This window comes from Micropterus dolomieu, linkage group LG02 (genome assembly GCF_021292245.1).
Source record: "Micropterus dolomieu isolate WLL.071019.BEF.003 ecotype Adirondacks linkage group LG02, ASM2129224v1, whole genome shotgun sequence".
Taxonomy (NCBI): domain Eukaryota; kingdom Metazoa; phylum Chordata; class Actinopteri; order Centrarchiformes; family Centrarchidae; genus Micropterus; species Micropterus dolomieu.
Window position 1 is genome coordinate 30,046,574 of NC_060151.1, and position 8,253 is coordinate 30,054,826.

Below are 8,253 nucleotides of genomic sequence, written 5' to 3' on the forward strand. Positions count from 1 at the left end.
TGAGGGCGTGCCTGACCCCGCTAGCTGCTTGGCAAGCTTTATGACGCGTTTTCATTGTGATGTCACAAGTAAAGGAAGTGAAGGGCTGGACTACAAACATTTTTCAATATTGTCATGTGTGTTTCAGAGAGTCCTTGAGCTAGAGGTGGCTGCAGTGGAGCACCAGTTCATCTTCATTGATGAGGTTGGGTTCAACCTCACAAAAAGACGAAGGAGGGGAAGGAATGTCATCGGCCAGAGCGCCATTGTTGAAGTCCTTGGCCTGCGCGGAGGGAACATCACAATGTGCGCAGCGATTACCCACCACGGCGTCATCCATCACCATGCTACCCTTGGCCCCTACAACACCGCCCATCTGATCACGTTCCTGGACACCCTACACAACACACTCATTCCACCAGATCAGGTAGACGGCCCAGAGCAGCTCAGGCACGTTGTCATCTGGGACAACGTAAGTTTCCACAGGGCTGCTCTGGTTCGTAACTGGTTCACTGCCCCCCCACGCTTTTTAGTTGTTTATCTCCCTCCATATTCTCCATTCCTCAATCCTATTGAGGAATTTCTTTCTGCCTGGAGATGGAAAGTGTATGACCGAAATCCACAAACGCGTATACCTCTTCTCCAAGCTATGGAGGATGCATGTGGAGATATAGCAGCTGATGCTTTTCATGGCTGGAATCGCCATGCTAGGTGATATTTCCCCCGCTGCTTGGCCAGGGAAAACATTGCTTGTGATGTGGATGAGGTGCTGTGGCCAGACCGCAACAGAAGAGAGGATGCAGCATAGTTTGTTTTTAGGTTGTTTATTTTTTTTACTGTAACTGTGTACAGTAAATTCTTCTGTTGTGTTGTATGTAGTGTATGTGCAACTTTGTGTTGGTTGGGAATGGGATGTACACTGTGTACATTATTTTTGTGGGACAAATAAAATATATTTGTTACCTTGTATTTGTGTGTTCTGAGTATAAAAACAATAGTCTCAAATATTTTACAACACACTTATGTATATACTGTCTGTAGTAAGTGTAACACTAAACAAAAAGGCCTAAGTCATTATTATGAATGGAGAAGTGTTTTCCATTCATCATAGTGTTTTACATTGAGCACATCAGTGATCAACTGGTTCTTATGAATGTCTATTCATATGATGGTTTGTGTGTCATTTGAAAACAAAATACCATTTTGAGAAGAAATAACATTGTTTTGAATGTAAAGTTTAATTTTGCAGGAGAATTGAGGGGTTTTGCCCATTGTGTGTGGGTGTTTTTTGATTTGTGTGTAGAGTTCTGGGAATATGAGGCATTCTTTCAGAAAATGTGTGTAAACAATCGATAAAAACTGTAAATCAAGAAGGAAAGAGAACCACGCATGCATTTGAAACATTTGTTACTCATCAATGTTTAATTGTCCGCTATAAGACAATTTAGCCACAGTTAAGAGAAAGCATACATAAATCCACACTGAATCTCAGTAGACCTTGCTGCCTCTACATCACAATCTCGCAACTAGATGTTACTGCATGTAAGAGACAGAGGCTCACACACCCGCAATGTAGTACAGCCTATCAGCGTTAAAGGCCGTCCTTCAGACATCCCGTGATGCTTTGCGGTGGAGTTTTGTTAAAAATAACTGGAAAAACCTCCTATTTGTATGTAAATACAAAAGATGCTTTGTACTTTGCATTTTTTTAAATGTTTCTGGTTAGAATATAATGTTTTTTATCGGTAATTATCGGTATTATCGGTTTACTATTGAAACCATGAGTGAAGGGACTGTTTTATTTTATGGGGATGGTGACCGGACAAACCACTGGCAAGATACTGTTACGACTCTTATGGTAGATCATTCAGCCGGTGCGTCAAGGTGCAACTGTTACCCTGTCGGCGATTAGGTCCTGTAGACAAAATCTCAGAAACTCACATTGGGGTTGAGATGCTGCATTGGCTCAACCTTGTCGTTGCAGTATTGTCGCTCATATGGCGCGCACTGGTAAACGAAAACAGCGCTAGTCACGCCAAACTCTCTCTCAAACTTTTGAGCATCAAATAAGGCTTAAGGTGATTCGTTGAACTAGACAAGTGATTGCAGCGCTGTGGCCCCAAGGAAGGTGTTGTCAAAAGATAAACCCCAGAAAACACAAATAGCAACTGGCCTCCGAGAAAGTAAGATTCTCTGCACTTCACTGTATAATTAAGATGAATTAAGAAAGTGTAACGTTTGTCCACATATATTATCAGAACTACGTACAGAGCCCCCAGGAGTCAGGAGAATATTTGGGAAAACAATATAAAACTGAAGTGGAAAATATAAGCTAAAAAACAAAAGACAAACAAACAACAACAACCCCCTCAACAGCACGTTGCTTTCTCCACCTGTTTCTAAGGTGAAATCATGACCTCATCATTATAGAAACCATAACAGACAAGCTAGACACACTGAGAAGTGACGCTTTTAGTTCCTCCTGGGGACTCTGAAGAACTGCTGCAGGTAAACTGTTAATATTGTAAATTTACGTCTGAATACATTAAATACAATTGTTTTAGAATCAATGTACTTTATTTGTATTTGTCTTATTTCCAACCCCACTTTTTTTGAAACAGTGAGAATAGATCTATCAACTTATTGTCAGGAGGTTTTCAGTTGAGGATGTTTCACATTAATCTTAAAGTTTATATTTTATGACAATATAAAGAATCTCTTTTTTTTTTGCAGTAGTTTAATATTAAATGTTGCACTTTATTTAAGGTTTGTACTGTAATTCTATAAAAACTGAAATTACTTTGTCTTCAAAAATAAAGCTGATTTTAAACTCTTGAGCATGTGCTTTTATTGAAGATGTTCCTTCTTAATAATTCAGGAAAAATCTGTAAAATAACGGTGTTTCTCTGTAAAACCTGTAATGATAAATGTCTGTAAACCTCTGGTTTTTACGCTTTATTTGAATTAAGGTTTTTTTGGTAGCATCATTTGAGAATGAACAACTCAGTCCCTGCTGTCCTCCTCATTCTGCTGGTAGAGAGGAGGGCTGGTCTGTCTCAGCCAGCAGCTGAGTATAATGTGTCATATTTTAATGTACGTGGCAAACTAAGTTAAACAGTTACTGAAGACAGACAGCTTTTAGTTTAGCTTGTTTGTAACAATGTTCTATTATCTGAACTAGCGCTGTGCTTGTGTAAAACCAAAACACAGCTGCGGTGGATGAGAGACTGAGCAGATTAAAACATTGCGTTTACCGTGCGGAGTGGAGGCGCTCTGTAGGAGCGGAGAGGCTGCATGTGAAACTCAACAAAGATGAGATAGCTCACCTACTTTCATACACTATACATGTAGTTTACTTTTGTTGTCATATAGGCAATATTAAATTATGTGCGGGGCCACATGGAGGTTGCTTCGGGGCGGATGTGGCCTGCCGGGTGTTGGCTCCCAACCACAACCGCCACAGGAAGGAAATGAGAAAAGTAAGACTGTTGAAATGATGATTTAATGTATCTTGTATTTGGTGTGATGCATTTAAAACGGATTTTCATTTGTGCATGCATTTAAGATTATGAAAGAGAAGAAATGTTCATTTGTTTAAGAAGTGTGGTCTTCTATATTTGGCCTCTATGAGTTGGAGATTTGAAAGTTTGTACTAACATGCATTGTACACACCTGCATGATATCTCTAAGAGACCTGTATGATATTTCCTATTGCCTTATTTGGAGAAACTGTGAACTGAAGCAAAGGGGTGTTGCAACTACCAGACAGAAGGACAATCTACCCAAAAAGGAAAAGTAATGTTAAAGCAAATCAATGTGATGTTAAAATTTTGATAGCCAATGATTGTTTGAGAAAAGGGTGGGGTCCACCCTGTGATTTCTTTCTTTCTGTTGCTGAGAGGGAGAAGTAGTAGTAGTTGTTGATGTGAGTTGATGTTGGTTAGAAATAAGAGATTGCTATCCTGTTAATTAATTTTCCTTTTTGAATACTTAGTTTAGACGCTCACAGGTGAGGCAGAAGAGGACGATCCAGGTAGAGCTTAGGATATTAAAGGGAACTTTGTAAACACTTTGTAGCATTTTTTCTTGAAAATAACTATGTTTCTCTCTTTCTGTTTGGGTGAACACCCCAAGGGAAACTAGAAGGCTTCCAACTTGTCTTTGTTTTTCTTCCCCTCTTCTGGACTGGTAAGTTGTTTACATACTTTAACATCCACACTGCCTACATTAACACACTTCATTACAGATAAACATAGCACACTGGTCCTTTAAGGAGCTCATTCCAGGTTAATGTGTTAAGTAGGGGTGTGGAAAATAATAGATTTTTAGATGCATCACGATGCGGACTTAGACGATTATGAATAATCGATTATCTAGAGGTTAATTTATAACTTTATGTTGACGGAACGTAAAAGGTGGAAATGCAGCTACAGACTGTCTGTGGTGTGAACACAACGGAGACGTGTGGTTCTCCCTGTTCAGCACAGACAGACAGCTGTTGATTGAATGACTGCTGCTTCTAAACTTTCACATGATCAATAAAATCAATACTAACGTTAATGATTTTCACCCACATACTGTGCAGCACGGTAGCGTCCTCTCCTCATTCTTCAAAGGACAGCTACGTGACAGGCGGCAGTAGTTGACGGTAAAAGCGAGCGGAGCAGAGGAAAACATGAGCGCTATGTTTCAGTCTGGCAGTAAATTTACAGTGTAGGTCACAGCGTGTCCGTTTATTAAAGTCTGTCTGTTTTCCAACTACTGGAAAAGTGAAGGCAGTTAGCGCGCACTAACATCTGCTCTTCAGACTGCTTTTTTGGCCAAGACATATCGAGTACACAAATGAACCAAATGCCGTTTCTCAAGGCTCACGGTGCTCAATACAAGATCACAATACAGTTACAAAAATAATAATAAATATATTTTTGGGAATAAAACAAACATGTAACAACACTAGACGAGACAAAAACAGGGACAGATATATTAGGGTATAGTGAACATGGTTTGGCTGGAGCATTGTAAAGTGTGTAGTTCAACACATCTGACTCTATACTAATAACAGAAGCATCAGAAATGAAAATAACAGCAGCAGAGGTCAGTAAAAATACTGTATTAATGTAATAATGCTATGCAATGTTAAAAATACTTCTTGGTGCTTTAAAAGTACCAAGAAGTCACACAGTGAGAAAAATTCATCTTTATCCTGTTCATTTTACAATCACATCGTAGCACCAATGAGGTGCCTAGAAATTCCCACCCTTGAGGTGATGCACCGTGATGCATCGAGATATCGCATCGAATCTGACCTGCTAATCCTAATTGAATCGTGAGACCAGTGAAGATGCACAACCCTAGTGTTCAGTGCCCTACCCTCTGGAATCTAAAGTGAGAGAGGAATTAAAGGGTTGACTGGGAAACTTGGTGAATCTGGAGTTAGACATTCAATGCTGACGGTTAGGCCAGTACCAAGTATTTAAAACTAGCTTGTTATCAGAGGTTGCCTAAGTGGTATCTGAATTCATAATGCACTAAGTTGGTGACCCGTGAGAGCGGGGTTTCTTGCGGGCGGAGGGCCACTTGTCGCTACACCGGGAAGTCGCCAGTTCAATCCCCAGACCAGCAGGATAAAATCTGGGTGTGTTACACATTTAACGATGTAGTACTCTTTGGTCTTGAATACCTGGAGTCCAGGTCACTGGCTTTGTTATCTGTATGAACTTGCTGAAATGATTTGCTTTAGAAATTGACCAATTTTCCAGCCAGACCAAATAGAGTCACACCTCTCTGTTCCAGGCAGTTTAACTTCTCCGTTGATTACAAGAGACAGAGAGAAGAATCGCACCATGGAGGTCAAACTGTTATGCTGTGACATCATGCTCATGATCTTAGCTGTTGCAGGTGAGTGCTGTTAAATACTTTCTAAGAAGAGAGTCAGTGCTGATCACCTGATCTATTTTGTGCTAATAATGAAAAGAAATCTACGTTTCTCTGTAATTATCTACTACGTATAGTAGTATATTATCAGTAAACTACTTACTACAAAGAATGTTGAAACACATATGAAGGCCAACAGGATTCTGTACATTACTGTTGTGATGTCAGTATTTGATATTAACCATCAATGTTTGCTCCCATTCTCCCTCACCTCCATGTCACCTGCTCTAACTGCCCTGCCGGCATCCCTCACTCTCCCTCTGTCTCTTTACTTTGAATTTGCCAAAGCAAACATGAAGGAAATATTATCAGTAAACAACTGGAGTTTCTTGTTGTGATATCTAGGGATGAATTACTAACTATTTCTGATTGGAATGGCAATAAGTATTTAATCAAAAAACATTGACTAATCCCTTGTGCTGCTCTACACTTAAATCATCTGACTGACTGCTACTCATTTCTTCACTGCTTTCAACTTACTTATCTTTATTGCTAGCTGACTAAGAAAACGTCTTTCACTTTAATCAAACAAACACTAATAATGCTGTTTATCATGAGCAAGTACGCTTTGAGACGCTTTACTTGATGGCTCTCTGAAAAATGTAACATTGATTACTGCCCCCGTAACTGCTGCCTATTACCCATAAACCAGCGCGACAGCGGCCGTGGTAGCTTTCAAAAAATGAAGATCAAGATGGCGGACGAACGTTAGCGAGAACTAAACACTGAACTATCATATTAGCCAACCAAGTTTGTTCAGTATGATTTCTGAGGCGCCTGTTAGTCATTTTGCTAGTTAGCTGATGCTAAGGCTAGCGTCTCTTGTGACAGCTAGAAGAGCATTAAACCTTTTATTTCCTGCATTCTGGAGAAATTTTCTGCACCAATTTATGGTGGAAATGTTTTTATTTAGGCTACGTAAAGGGCAACCCAAAATTCAGGCAGCAGGTGACAATTGCAAATAAAGAAATTAACAGAATATAATGCAGTAGAATAAGGCTTCAAATCAAGGTCATGATTTAGTCTTCCCTCCTATTGTCTTGTGTCTTCTGTTTGGGAAGTAACCTCTTTAAATGTGCATGTAGAACTATTCACAGCAATTACTTTATAAATTCCTGGACTTTAATAGCTCCTGTGTTTCAGTAGGTTTTCTGCTCATGTTAAAAACTTTCTGCACATTCATAATGCTAAAAAGCTATATCTCCCACAGATCTGTGTTCTCTGACGTGTCAAGAACAAAAGTCTCGTAATATTACGAGACTGTATGAGAATTCATAATATGTTTTAAAAATCTACCTGCCCTATTCTTTGCTGTGCATTACATTTTTGCTCTGCTGAGATGGTAGCACCCCCTTCAGAACGACTGACAGATCTATTTGGGACTGTATGTTAGGATGAGACAAGGAGGTAACCGGAACCGAAAGTAAAACCTTTTACCACAGCTGGTGACAAAGCATCAGTATTTCACACAAAGCCTTCAGCGCCCGTGTGAAACGCAGCAGTCTGCTTGTGTGCAGCAATACAGTGGCTCAGTGGCAGAGTGTACACACACGCTGGTGTCGCATCAAAGTATATTTCTGTGTAATTATCTACTCACAGCCAGTTCAGACACTTGCAAAATGCAAAGAAGAAAACCATCTTAGATTCTTAGATGAATTTGAATTTATTAAAGACGGTCTTATAAACACAAATACAGAATACAAAAGACAAATCATAAGCAGAAACATTACATAACATACATTACAGATACACTTACAAAACTCATTCATACAAACTCGCTCACCAACTCACACCAACCCCTCCCACTAACCTACGTTTTTTATTCAAAGTTGAATAATACAAGTTGTAATAATAACATCACTAGTAAATGTATAAATTTAAATAGATTACAGAGAAAATAGTAAATAAATAAATGAGAAAGTATGAAATTTTAACAGATAAACAAATGAACAGAAGATTGAAGTTACCTTAAAAGTTAAAAGCATAAACAAGTTGTTTTAAGGTATAGAAATAGGGATGATGTGAAAAAGTGAAAAGAAGTGTCACGGTCCTGTCCTGTGTGCTGTGTTTTTGGGGTTTTGATTCTGAGGGTTTGGTTTTGTATATGCATGTTAGTCCTGTCATCTGTTCCGCTTAGTTCTGAGTTTATTCATTTATCAGTTAGGTGTCTGTTATCCAACGAAAGTTAAAATCAAGGGCAACTGGACTTGGGTGAAGATACTGGAAGACGTTTCGTCCCTCATCCAAAGGACTTCTTCAGTTCTGACTGACTGGCAGGGAAACTCAGCTATTTAACCTCAGTGGGGTCGTTGGCCAGGGTCATCGATACCGCTGGTTCAT

General features: G+C 39.4%; 1 long non-coding RNA gene across 1 annotated transcript; it reads left to right on the plus strand.

The window, feature by feature from the left end:
* The first annotated feature begins 3,886 nt into the window (after positions 1 to 3,886).
* LOC123962271 lies at positions 3,887 to 5,875 on the plus strand. The gene is made up of 3 exons (XR_006822891.1): positions 3,887 to 4,012; positions 4,114 to 4,167; positions 5,773 to 5,875. It is a non-coding gene; the product is annotated as an uncharacterized LOC123962271 (long non-coding RNA).
* The last annotated feature ends 2,378 nt before the right edge of the window (positions 5,876 to 8,253 follow it).